This window comes from Myripristis murdjan, chromosome 14 (assembly GCF_902150065.1).
Source record: "Myripristis murdjan chromosome 14, fMyrMur1.1, whole genome shotgun sequence".
NCBI classification, from domain to species: Eukaryota; Metazoa; Chordata; class Actinopteri; order Holocentriformes; family Holocentridae; genus Myripristis; species Myripristis murdjan.
In genome coordinates this window covers 32,302,078-32,316,202 of record NC_043993.1, presented here as the reverse complement: position 1 = coordinate 32,316,202, position 14,125 = coordinate 32,302,078, and the positions used below count along the sequence as shown (strand labels likewise).

The window sequence follows — 14,125 nt, the reverse complement described above, 5'->3', positions numbered from 1 at the left end:
ATTTCTTTAGTATTATAATAATAATCATTATTATTGTTTCTTTATTATAATACATATATTATGTGATGTTTAAGATATTTTGGTGCTGCAGTGAAAAAAAAAAAAAAAATAGCCACACAGTAGCACATTTTGACATTTTGTGGCTTTGTGCAGTGAGAATATCATCAGTGTTGATTGTGACAGCCCAGTGTGATTCTCTGCAAATTCCTGGTTAAATTATTTGTTTGTGATCTTTATAAATCGAGGTTGATCGACCTTCCTCATCACAGGCTTTTCTTGTATTTCCTATCTAGCTTTAGTTATGACACCATGCTCTGTATCAAAATTAAAGTTTGACCAAAGTTTTCTTCCCAAAAAACAGGCAAAGACGAAGGTGACAAAGACGCGGGGATATTTTAGCAAGTTTTAGCCACACACGTGTCTTCCGCCATCCAACATGAATCTCGTGTGTTTTCATTGTTTCTGGCATTTTCATCTCATTTTCATTGGCTGATGAAAAAAAAAATCTCATGATATTCCCTCAGAGTCCAAGAAAGATGAATTTGTTTTTGTCTCCTTTTCGCAGAGGAAAAACAGTCGTCGGCAAACACTTTTTGTCACGGTGCTTTCATTAAAATTTACGCTGGATAACGCAAGAGCTATACCATACTTGTTTGCAAAAAATAGTTCAGCGAGAACGATCGGCAAACAGGACCCAAAACCCATCCATTCATTTCACTCACTGAATGTAAACATGCCTGCTCTGTGAGAACAGGGTCAGGAGGGGAAGCTGCTTCACACGGAACAAAACGTTTCATGGGTGTCGACTTAAATCAGCCAAGACGAGGCCGTCGTTCAACTCTGAATTTGTGATGAGATGATTAGAGAGAGCGGCTCGACACAGACACCAAAGCCTGATGCCGACCGCTGTGTAGCGTTTTCCCTCGCTGCTAATATGTGAATATGGCATCAGTTGCAACCCGGGAAAGTGATGGAAATTACTGCGGCGGTTAACACGGCTTTATCGATGTGATATTGCAGTGGGAGACCCTCAGAGGACGCTGCCGAACACCGGGAGACAAAGACGATATTGCGTCGTGAGTCACAGGTGACAAAATGTGATTCTGCTGGATTTAATCAATTAGCCGGCATGATTGTTTGCAAGCCCGATGGCAGTGCTCCAGATAATAAGACGCACGCTGATTATTTTTTCCTCAATCAGTGGCTGATTCCCATAGGAAGGGCACTATCTGCACATACACACACACACACACAGTATACATACGCATGCACGCACACACATCTAGACTTTGACTGGCTGGAGTTTTTGAGGGATGATATTGGTACTCTGAGCGCTCGTGTGCTCGTTCCTTTGTTTGCTTGTTTGTTCACTGAGTCAACCAGGATATTTCTTCAGCGTGCACCGGGAGCATGGGAAGGTATGGAATCAGGTTTGTGCCAAAAAGATCAAACAAAACTTCCACAGTGTCAAGCATAAACACGAATTTAACAGAGAGAGAGAGAGAGAGAGAAAAAAAAACACTGACGCAAAAAAAGTAAAACTTAAAACTTGTGTCATCAAGCAAATTATTGGCCTTTTACGTTTTTGATGGAAACATACGGGACACTGTTTTTGAGCTGTCATTCAAAAACTCACTACCCATTGGGGACGCACACCCTGAAAAAACCCGCCCACCAAGATGTTTGTGCCAGAAGTGCAAAAAAAAAAAAAAAAAAAAAAAAAAAAACAGTGAAGGCAAAAGTCTGATCTGTGAGAGAGGAGCAGAGGGAGCTGGAAAATAGAGGAAGTATTATCAAAAATGTAAAAGGCCAGTAATTTGCTTTTTTGTTTGCAAGTTAAAAGTTGTACTTTTGAGATGAGATTTTTTTGCTTCAGTGTTTTTTTTTCTCTCTCAAATTCTTGTTCTTGCTGGATACTGAGAAAGCTTAAATTTTTTTTTTTGACATAGTGAGAAAGTTTAGCCTCAAAAGGACACTAGATGGACAGCTGCTGCCCAAGCACATATGTATAAAGTTCATTATTCTCATGATAAGAAAATTGCACTATTTTCCCCAAATTTTTGGCAGGGTGCAACAACACTGAGGTCGATGGAACCCTTTACTCCTGCTTGTCCCGTCGGTGGGCTCATCATCTCTGCACTGCTGAGCTTTAAAACTCACACTTCTTTATTTTAAATAGGAAAATAAGGTATTAAATGTTTCCCAGTGTAGTATAGATCCAGATTTGACAAGGAGCATGTCATCAGTCAAACGTTTCATATCCATCGTATCAGTATTGGATGACACTGACAGTACGGAGTGGTTTTTATTTCTTTAGTATGTGCAATCAATTAGAATAGGTTTGCAATAAAAAAAAAAAAAAAAAAAAGATTTGGAAGCCAAACTATCAACACTACAGTCATTTTTTTTTTTTATTGCCAGTGACATAAATTTGTGTTGAAATGCAAATCCAAAAGTTTTGCTTGGTGTTGATCTCACATTTCTGTTGGCCGGTCTCGATCGGAGTGACAGCTTGGCAACATCTATGATCATGGTGTAATAGTATTAGCGCCACCTTCTGGATACGAGTGTGCATCAGAACAGCTACTAAAACCTACTATTACACTGTACCTGGAGGTTGCCAACCAAACTGTGCATTATCAAACACAACTTTAAGATCTGCATTTTAATCACAGATTTAATGTCCTTAATGTAATGCAGTGAAACTTTTTTTTTTATTGCAATAGCGACAGTTTTGGTCTGGGATCTATTTTTCGACTGAATAATAAAGAAACAAAAAACAATCCCAATAATAGGCCCATATGGTGTAGGATTTTTCCTAGAAGTCCAATACTGGCCTGATAAATTTGGTAACAATGTGTTGGTCTAAGTCCACTGCTTTCCGTGAAAGAAGAAAAGAAAAACAAGTGGGAGCCTGTTATTGTTGGCTAATGTCAAAGAGTCCATCCTTCATCTCTGGATGTTTGTGCTGGATCATAACAGAAGAGCATAAAACAGCGAAATGCCACTTTTGTAATGCGATTCACAAATACACCAAGCCTGCATGCCACTGCCAGACCCACTCTATTAACTTAATAAGTGCCTACAGCAGAACGCCCACCAACAATGAAGGTGAAGAAGTTTCCAGCTCCACCGGGGGACACCTTGCCTGTTTCAGGAGCCCTTCTTGGCAGCTGCTAAGTGGATTGTTGGCAGGGCGCAATGAAGCAGACAAAGTGATCAGATGAATCACAATATGGTGGGATGGCAGTAATTTGTGGCCGGAGGAAGCCAATAAATTACAAGAAACTGATGTGATCTCAAGGTATGACACACCAGGTATTTAATTACAGGGCTGCTAATCCTTGGAAAGTTCAAATCCTTGAACTGACATAATGTCACAGCGAAAAGCTCATTTTAATTGAAAACGGCTGAACTGGCAGCAGAGATGGAGATTTCTCTTCTATAGACAAGATCAGCACGCAATAAAGGGAAATAATGTTTTTTATTTTATTTTATTTATTTATTTATTTATTTTTACTGCTCCCATAGCACAAAAAGATTGCAGTATTTCTGCAGGGGCTGGACAGAGCTGTTGATTATAACCAAGGTCTGAGGCAGACGCTGTCATTTCTGCCCTTATAACTCACTTTCTGCCTTTCAATCGGTTTTAGAATAATAATAATTCCATACCGAGTACAATTTCAAGAAACCCTCCCCAGCTTCTACAGTGACCTGCCAGCATCACAACATCACAGCTGAACAGAGACATTCTCAAGCCAAAAATCACAAATGAAAAAAAAAAAAAAAAAGGGTTATTATGATTTCAGCGTTCAGCGCGGTACACCATGGCTCTGCTGGATGTTCTGGTTGGATTGCAGCTCAAATGGCTTATTCAGCTCTATTATGAAAATGGTGCTTTATTGTTTATGGCAATTACAGGCGCCTGTCACTGACGTGGAGGGGAGGAGGGCAACAGCCTTGTTAACCCTTGCCTTCACATTTACTCAGATTTTTTTTTTCCAGTTTGGCTCAGGGGTGTCAAACTGGTGCCGTAAAGGGCCAAGAGGCTGCAGGTTTTCATTCCAACCGAAAACTCCACCAGGTGATTTCACTGATCACCCCACCTTCAAGCAGAGAGGAGGAACCAATCAGTGAAATCACCTGGTGGTGTTTTTGGTTGGAATGAAAACCTGCAGCCTCTCGGCCCTCCATGGCACCAGTTTGACAGCCCTGCTTTAACCCAAAAATGATTGAAAATGTTTATAGTAAAAATTGTTACCCAAGTTTATGTGTCAGGTACTTTATGTTTCTTGTTGATTATCTAAATAGCCCCGCCATATCATCATGTTCACTCATTTGCCACCTTTAAATTAGGAAAAGTCATTAACTATGAAGCAAAAAAAAAAAAAAAAAGCAAAAAAAAAAAAAAGATGTAAATCATAAAGATAATAGGAGGGTGAACTCTGTCCCAGGTTGTTGTCCTAGTGTTAGCCTGGCACCACTAATGCCCTGCCAAAATGCCCAATTCAAAATGAATGGTAAACGGTAACTGCATTTCTATAGCGTTTTTCTAGTCTACTGACCACTCAAAGCGCTTTACAATGTTTGCCTCACTTTCACCCATTCACTCACCCATTGACACACACTGATGGCAGAGGCTACCATGCAAGGTGCCAAGCTGTCCATCAGGAGGAGGAGCTCAAGGACACTTCGACACACTCTGGAGGAGCTGGGGATCAAACCTCTGATTACCAGACGATCATTCTACCTCCTGAGCCACACCCCTACAAAATGACCAGATTCCCACTGTCTGTACTTTAGTGACTGCCTTTGATAAACTTTAGTTACTCACTGCAAGTAAAGACTCATGAAGAGAATCATGACAAGACCTCTCGACACCGACTGTGGTCTCCAGTCTCTAGGTTTTGTTTAAACAGCACACTTTAACATGAACTGTGGTTTTAGCAAGTTCAGAATTAACATGCCTCCTTCAAGCATCCACTAGTTTTCTTCTGATTTGGCACTTCATTCTAGCAATGACGATGGCAAATGCAACCTTTGTGGAGAAAACACTGGACTAGATTGTGGGGTCTGCTTCCTTGAAAACAGACAGAGAGTCCTGGCTGCTTTGGTAATCGTAAAAGTTTCCATAATAGTCTTTAGTTCGATGAGTAACCTAATTATATTCAAGCCAGTCACTAAAAACAAAGGTATCAGTTTTTCTCACGTCAGTAGCATGAACGCAGTTTTGTTGCAGAGGGTCAGAAATTTTACAAGAGGGAAATTCTGATTTCCCACGTGCCATAAATGCAGCGACAACTCACCACTTTTTTTTCATGAGTACAGCAGCCACTCCATTTTTTTTTCAAGTTTTAGCCATTTAGCTCTGGACAAGGGCCTTAACGTCTCAGTGGTTTTAACCAGCGTGAAGCGGCTGAGAGCTGATGCCACCTGATCTCATCTCACCTGAGCTCAGCTGTGCACCTGGCCACGAAAAATCCCAATCATCTCAGGGTTGTTTTTTTTTTTTGTTTTTTTTTTCTGTTGTAAGTACTGATTGTTTGATTTTGATATTAAAAGTGTTGTTTGTAACTTGCCAGTGACTGAAACCCACAGTGCACAAACATTAATTATTATTTGAGGAATTTTACTGCTATGTCAGATTCAGCATAATTTATAGTCCATTAGAACTAGGCTGCATAAAGTGGAGATTTACTTAAGCCAATTGTGTAGAGGTGACAAATAATCTCATTTAGGTTATTTTTAACATGGCTCTTGGTTATAAAAAAAAAAAAAAAAAAAAAAGGCTATTTCTGTCATCATGTTCTATTATTTCTCAGACTTAGACGAGGATAATGAGGATGAATCAGCAGCCTCATCTTGTGTGTCAGACTCAGAGTGCGTACTTACCCTCTGTAAAAGCGTTGGCTGTACAACATGTGTCCTGATTTGTTTCTGTTACACTGCGGGGCAACTTCTCACAAAGGCCGCAGTGTGCTGTCATGACGAGCAAAGCGAATACAATTTGCGAAAAATGCCTTTCTTTTTTTTTTATGTATATAAATGGATTAATTGCTGCAAATGTTAATCATTGTGCTGCTTCAGGTGTGTCATGTCAGCTACACTCTGACAATGAGACTGACACTGATGCTGAGAGTATTTTTTTTTCTCATCTGGAGCGACTGTGAACAAACCCCGTGCTTCTTCATATGCTTGTGACTGGCATGCCACATAATACAAAATCTGATTCCCAGCAGTACAAAAGCATTAAAAGACTTTGGTCCCTTATGGAAAGAAAATATATTTACCAATATATTGCATGAAATATATTACAATATATTAGATTTAACATATGGAATTACAATATATTTAAATATGTTATGTATTTGAAAATGTCTTAGCAATACATGGAATAATATATTGGTAAAACATACCAGTATATAATGCAATATATTTATATATATTGCATCAATATATTTTAATATATGGAATAATGCATAAGTAATTGTGCATTTCAGATATTGCAATATATTGGAAAATATAAAGACTAGTTCCCATAAATGGAATGTATAATCTAATAGATCACATGATATTTTGCAATAAACTGCAATATATTTTTGTTTCGTAAGGGGTATATGTATAGGTTATTTAGGGAATGATAAGCTGTTCAGCTAAAGTCAGTGGTGAGTCAGTGTGAGGGGTGGAGTGGGCCCTCAGCTGGCTCTGGGTCCAACTTGGGCCTCCCCAGTCAAATCATTTGGACATCTGGACATTATATCAGCTCTCTAATGGCTTGTGGCTCCCAGGCTTTGCTTAGTGAGTGAGGCAGAGTCCTAAGTGGCTTTTGCATTTTCTTAACAGTAAAAGAAGCTTTAATCACCTGCTTCTGGCTCTGATTGTCTCTGAGCTTGGTCTCCCTATAATCATTAGGCTTGGTCTAAGAGCCTCATTAAGTCCTTCTAAAGAGGTCGTAAGTTCTGCTTGCACTCTAATCAGGAGTGGAGTTTCACACTCTACTGCAAATCAAGATCACAGTTTCATTTCCTTCCAACGCGATACAAAGCCTATAATTATCTGCGATTAAGATGTTGATTGCTGAAGGTGATTAAATATTCTGTATTGAGGCACAATATGCAAAGGGACTCAAGATAACGGAAATCAGAAGTTAGATGTTGTGAGAAGTGGCAGTGAGTATCACATTACTGCTGGCTAGATGAAGACATATTCAAAGGCTAAAAACAGAAATATACACTCTGTGTCCACCGGTCTAATGCAGTTCAGTGCAACAGCTCGGCCTTAAATTCTACCTTTTCACAAAGTTTATACTGTTCAGTTTTTGTTGACATTGTGGAGAATGTGTACATTTAATTCTATGTTTATTACTGAGGTTGTAGTTTGCAGAGGTTTTGTACTGGACTACATTATAATGAGAGGTGTTTCCAATTTTTTTGTCCTCTGTATTTGTATAAAATGAGGGGACAGAATAGTGGAAACGCCTCTCAATAAAATGCAGTCCAGTCCAACAGCAGCTCTAACTATGAGCTCAATGCCAAACATAGAAGTGAATGAACACCTCTATTACTGTGACAGCAAGAAAACCTGAGCATTACAGGCAGCAGGAAAGGAAACTTTATGGCACAACAGTGGGAATGGATTGGATTAGATTGTACAGGTGGAGCTGATAAAGTGGCCACTGACTGTAGAGTCTATATAGAAAGCTAGTCCACCTACAAATCCCACCTTCAGGGGGCGCTGTAAAGCTCTGAAACCGGGCTAAATAGAGTCAAGTGAATAGCGGTCAGTGGGACTTTTCCATAAAATCAAATCTCTAAATTATATATATATATATATAAATATATCTATAGATATATTAATATATGAATTTTCTGTATGTATTTATTTATTTTTTACAGTGTGCATTAGTGAAAATGAAATGGAATTACTTGAAAAATGACATTGAGAAGATACACATTTCTGTGTGTGCTGAGATGGATGAAATCTGACACTGTTTTTGGGAAAAGAAAAAAAATCCCCTCTGGTTATGCGGCCGGTCAGTAGCACATCGCGTTAGTGCTAGTGGAAATCTTCTGAAGTTGCCATAATTTTACAACCATCGATTTCCCGTCAGCTTATAATGATGTCTTCATTATAAATATTGGGCAGCGCAACAGTAATGACCCAGTTACTGGTAAATATTTGGAAGCAGATGTAGTGATGATTTTATAGCATTTAGCCGGATTGACCACCACACATCCCTCTCTGTTCAGCAAGCGCTCAGCACTGCCTCCTGATGTTCAAAAGCCTGCACTTCATGGCCACTGTCACAGCAGCCAGTGGCCGTGATCTGGTTTCCTCTCTCTGCAGGCTTTGCTCCAACTGGTAAAATGGTATTTGAGGAGACAGTAACGTCGTGGGTGTTGACTCGACTGTGGGCAGAGGGAATATCGGGTGATATATTGCCTTGAGGGCACACTGGTCTGAGGAATCAATGTGTTGAGGAGCATCATGTTGATCCCTGTGAGCAGACTGCAGCCTTGTATACTGCATACTGTGTATTATACTGCATAATAAACAGAATCAGAAAGCCAATATATGAGGATGTGGCAATAAAATACAGCAATGAAATGCAATTCTCACAAAACATATTTTGTCAATACACTTGCTCGCATGCATAGAAAAAAAAACACAGCTCGGTACACATTATACACATTATCTTGAAATGAAGTGCACTTATTACTGCATATGAACAGTCTCATGGCCAGCGGCGTGAAACAGACAATGTGATGGTCTGAGATCGGGCCCTTGGGAGTGATTCAGATAGCCACCTTGGAAATGTGCCTGTGTTCAAAGAGGAACTCACATCAAATTAAAAAATGGTGCCATTTGCTACATACGACCTCGAAAGGCAAGCCACTACCCATTTCCATCATGGTTTATTTTTTTTTGTAAAATAGTCTGTAGCAATCTGTAACAAATACTTAGTTCTACATAAACTATATATTTAAAAAAATAAAATAAAATAAAAATTAAACTAAATTAATAATTCCTTAATTTCTTTGGTATTTTGTCATATACAGATATGACTGCTGGGGAATATGTTTGTTATTGTCCAGTGTCAAGTCTCTATTTGATCATGTGATGAGACTATAATATAACTAGTTTACGTGCAAAATCCTGCAAGTTAGATGTAACATTAGTCCTAAATAATTGCAATGTTAGGCTACTGTTAGGTGTAAATTTCAAGATAAGTTATTTGTACATTACGGTAGGCTTCCATTTTTTAACGTACATTTGTTCTCAACAATAGCTATAGTTCACTCCAGTTACAGTTTTTCAGCAGTGTTTACCTTACCATGTGTCCATGGTTGTGTCAGCTCTCTACTTTCCCAACACAATATCACAATAAGTAAGTCATTCAATTCATTCATGCACCGGTTAAACAACTTACACTCAGTGGCCACTTTATCAGATCCACCTGTACAATCTAATCCAATCCAATCTAACTGTTGTGCCATAAAGTTTCCTCTCCTGCTGCCTATAATGCTCAGCTTTTCTGTTTGTCACAGTAACGGAGGTGTTCATTCACTTCCGTGTTTGACATTGAGCTCATAGTTAGAGCTGCTGTTGGACTGGACTACAGTTTATTGACAGCTGTTTCCACTATTCTGTCTCCCCCTATGTGTGTAAATAAGGAGGACAAAAAACTATAAACACCTCTCAGTATAATGTAGTCCAGTGCAAGACCTCTGCAAACTACAACCTCAGTAATAAACATAGAATTAAATTTGCACATTCTCTACAAAAACGGAACATCATAAACTTTGTTAAAAGGTAGAATTTTTGGCAGAGCTGTTGCATTGAACCGCATTAGATCATACAAGTGGAGCTGATACAGTGGCCACTGCCTCATGGTGTGTGTGTGTGTGTGCTTCAAAACTGGTCATAACAACGTGCACCGGGGGCCCGTCGTCTTCATGCTACCTTGCGGCGCTGCTCATGATCCAGACTATATTCTGATCACGTCACGGTATGCACAGTGACATAGATGACATTGATATTCCAAACCATGTCTGGCAGATTGGCCACTGTGACAAGTTTTCTAAGTGTATTGATCTGGTGATTACTTAACAACAGGGTCTGAAATTACCACCTGCCAAGTGCCAAATCTGTCTTTGGCAGATAAATCAATACGGCCCACTCTTACACATTTATTAAGGTTCTGTTCTATTCTCGGTCTAACAGGGCCATGGCGCCGGTGTTGTCTATGCTGGTGCAGCTAAATGGGACAAAGGCTTAATTAATGTAATTAGCATCACCTGTGTTCACCCTGCTATTACATATTCTCCAGATTGCGGAATGAGTGGATGCTGCAACTTGTCAAACGTGCCTGCTTATTCTGATAAAAATATGAATCTAAGTGAGAGATCCCCGATGACATTCTCCTTTACAAATCTCCACCCACACAGTCGACCGCTAAGGCTATTCTTGACATCACATAATGATTTCCCACAGTCCCACAACACACATTAAACATGCTTCGCCCACCTTGCATTTATCATTATATGCTGTGGCTCTGAATGTGCCGTCTGTGCACAGAAAACCTCTTATTTCCACTATCCATCTGACTGGAGTAAATTACTGGCCGTTTCATGTGTTGAGACACTGATGGTGGCTTGTTGTGGCACAACTTGTTTTACTGAAACATTGAAACAGCCTAATTAAGCAGAACGCAAACACAGAGTTGGGGTTGTTAGCATAAGAATGTATAATTACCCACTCAGAAAACCAAGTCTACAGCATGATCATCTGTAATAAATGGTCACATAACTCGGCGACAAGGCCCATAAAAAAAGAAAAAAAAAAAATCTGCACATTGTGGCTCTGAACTGAACGGTAGAGCTAACCTGAGGGAAAAAAACCCTCACACACACTGTTATATATCATGAAGCTGCAGTGTTCAGTGCAGCTACTTTGTCATGAAGTGTTGTAATTTACCTTTTTGTGGGGTAACCACTTTCCCTTAACCATAGTTGTCTACTTCTGCCTCAGTCAGTGATTTTCAATATTACCCTGAATAAGCCCTGGAGGAGGTTCTCTGTATATCTAGGCAGACAGAGCCATACAGTGGCAGACTGGGATTAAGAAAAAAGGCAAACTTGGAATTTGAACCCTACATTTTAATTCAACATGTAAAAAAAAAAAAAAAATCACTCGTACCATTATATTTGTTGACATGTTTTCCATGAAGTCACATCTCAGCAACTTGGGGATCATGGAAAATCCTGACTCCCCCTGTCATGCTAACTCTCTAACGCTTTATATCGTTCTTGTGCGCTCAGCTAGTTAATGTGACATTTCCGACAGCATTTGAAGGCGGCACAACGGCTTGAATACCAACTATATGTCAACATTATGTTGCTGCGCATGGATGACAGCGGGACGGACGCATGTGGCACTGTTCTGGTGCAGCCATATAAATGAAGCAATTTGGCGTGTTTGCTCACACTGTGTGACCCCTGAGGGACTTTATCCCCTTAATTCATGTTCTGCTGCTGTTCCATGTTAGGGCCCACGCCACCCCTCACCCCTCAGCGTGTCAGGATGACTCACTTGTTGTCAGTTATGAAAAGCAGGAATGTACCACTCTTTCAAAGCGCACTATGCAAAATTGCAAAGGTTCGATTTAATAAGGAATTTTAGACTGCACTAAAAAAAAAAAAAGTGGAGTAAGCTGTTACTTAGTAAAGTTGCACATGTGAGATTGCCACAAGTGTGAAAGAATCTGTGTATTGAAGTGCTAGTTTTAAATAAATGAACAAACCCCCGCAGGCTTGGATCCAGTGGTGTGAAGTAACAAAGCAGAAATACTTTCTCACTGTAGGAATTTGTACTCGAGGAGAGTCACGTGACCCGATGGCTGCCTAAGACCTTTTGCTCTTGTTTGCTTCCTTCCTTTTTCACAATTAATCTCTGCAAACGTACAGTTTTCCTGCACTAAACTTGATGATCAGGGTAAATTATCTATCTGAGCTGGAAATGGCCGGTGGTCTAAGACAGGGGCAGGCGGCCGTGTGCTGTGGAGAGCTGAGAGGCTGCAGGCTTTCATTCCAACCAAAAACTCCACCAGGTGATTTCACTGATGAGTTCCTCCTCTCTGATTGAAAGAGAGGTAATCAGTGAAATCACCTGGTGGAGGTTTTGGTTGGGATGGAAACCTGCAGGTTCTCGGCTCACATGGTTGCCTACCCCTGGTCTAAGAAGAAAGACACCCTGAGATTCTTCTAAAGACGCTGCTAACTACACCAAGATTGGCTCCGCACCACATCATCGACATGCTTTCACTGAGGAGCAGTTCTCCAGGTCTGAAAAACTGCTCGGACCAGATTCACAATGAAGTTTCGGCCAATCTCCGAACCCATTGCTCCTGTTTCCATTTTTTTTTTTTATTGCGCAGGTCAAATGTTTCTCCACACAGTACACAAACATTGATCTTTTTTTTTAGCCATTTTGGTCAAGGTGACATTTCTGTGAATGTGTTCCGCCTCTTTTATTCCCCAAGACTCACACCACAAATGTAAATGTATATATAAAATCTAAAGATAACTCCAAAGCCAAAAGCTGAAGAAACCATTCAAGGAAAAGTGCAATGGCATGGAAGCTACCCTGGCTCAGCATGAGGACAGGTGCGCCGTGACAACATATGGATCATGAGAAAATCAAGAAACGTGAACCCTTGTGTTCATCTCATCATCCCTTTCAAAGCGTCGCCCTGCACTCTCCCTGCCGAGAAGAAATCCACGGTGATGAGAGAACATCGGATCGGTCCAGAACAGAACTCAGGACCTCCTCGTAGTTTTATTTGCAAGATGCTTTATTTCATGGACTGAGACAGACTTCTCAAGGCCAGGTGTACTCCTATCATGACGGCGGGAGAGTAAATTCGCTTTGCTGCGGATTATAGTAATTATACTGCTACGTGAAGCTGGTAATATGCTCAGGTTGTGGAAACAGCCAGGAAAGCAGGGCCTGACCCATGGCTCAGAGATAAACCTGTTCCAGACCCACACAGAGGCTGAGGAGCAGCAACTGCAGCGGCGACATCTTGTATGTTCTCACCAGCATGGCGATGTTACAGTTTGTGGTCTTCCCTGTTTCATTTGGCTCAGATTTGCCTCCATGGATCTTAAAGCCAACACTAATGGACTCATCTGATGAGGTACATTTTTTCCTTTGACAGAACAGTCCTTATTTCATTGTATTTGGGAGGCAGATCTTGATGTTCCTACATTTAATAACAGTTAGTCTTGTGACAGATATCCAAATTGTCTGTTACGGAATCTGTGTTTATAGACCCAGTTAAATATGAATGGGGAAATTACTTTACATTATTTGTAGTTATACTTGTGAGCAGGAGATTGCTCTAGATGAGCTGTTAGATGAGTTTTGTTGTTTTTTGTGGATGAGATTACAGTTTTTAACAATACTGGGGATATTAAAGAGATGCTTTTTCTGTTTGTTGTTTCTGTTCCTTTGAGTTGCCTGGGTCATAGGATGTGATTGAGCTCCTATTCACTCACGTTTTGCATTAGGATGTTTGATGCCCTCTTCAAGTATGTAGAACGTATCCACATGACTATGATAAATGTGGCCAGCTGGAACATTAAACAGCGGTAATGGTCTGGTTCAGCGCTCCGCGTGTTTAGACTTCTTAGGAGGCATGAAATTCAGGTGGCACTCATCTCATCTCCAGAGATAGATGACAGATAGACTACCTGCTGGTTACTTCACATAAATTTTCTCATATTCATTGTGTTGTGTTATATCCTTCCCTGTCCGTTGTCAGATCACAAAATCGTCACCTCTAAATTAACGCTGGATCATGAGCCCACAAAAGCCCCAAGATGGCGTTTAACAGCAAACTTTGTGCCTACTTTAGAGAAACCGTCACTGTTTTTATTTCTGAAAATGCAGAGACCAGTAACAACCTGCAGATTCTTTGGAGTGCCATCAAAGGTTGTAGAAGAAACACAGCAATTTCCTTTTCCTCTCATCTCAATGAAACTAGATTATGATTAAGAGTCCTGGAAAATGGCCTCTCACGAGGTTAGGAAAAAAACAAAACAAATTGAGTCTATCAAAATCA

At 40.2% G+C, this 14,125-nt stretch overlaps 1 protein-coding gene across 1 annotated transcript in view; it reads right to left on the bottom strand.

The window, feature by feature from the left end:
* Window positions 1–14,125, bottom strand: part of doc2b (double C2-like domains, beta) — a 145,877-nt gene that overhangs the window by 40,239 nt on the left and 91,513 nt on the right. The gene's annotated exons all lie outside the window — the stretch shown is intronic.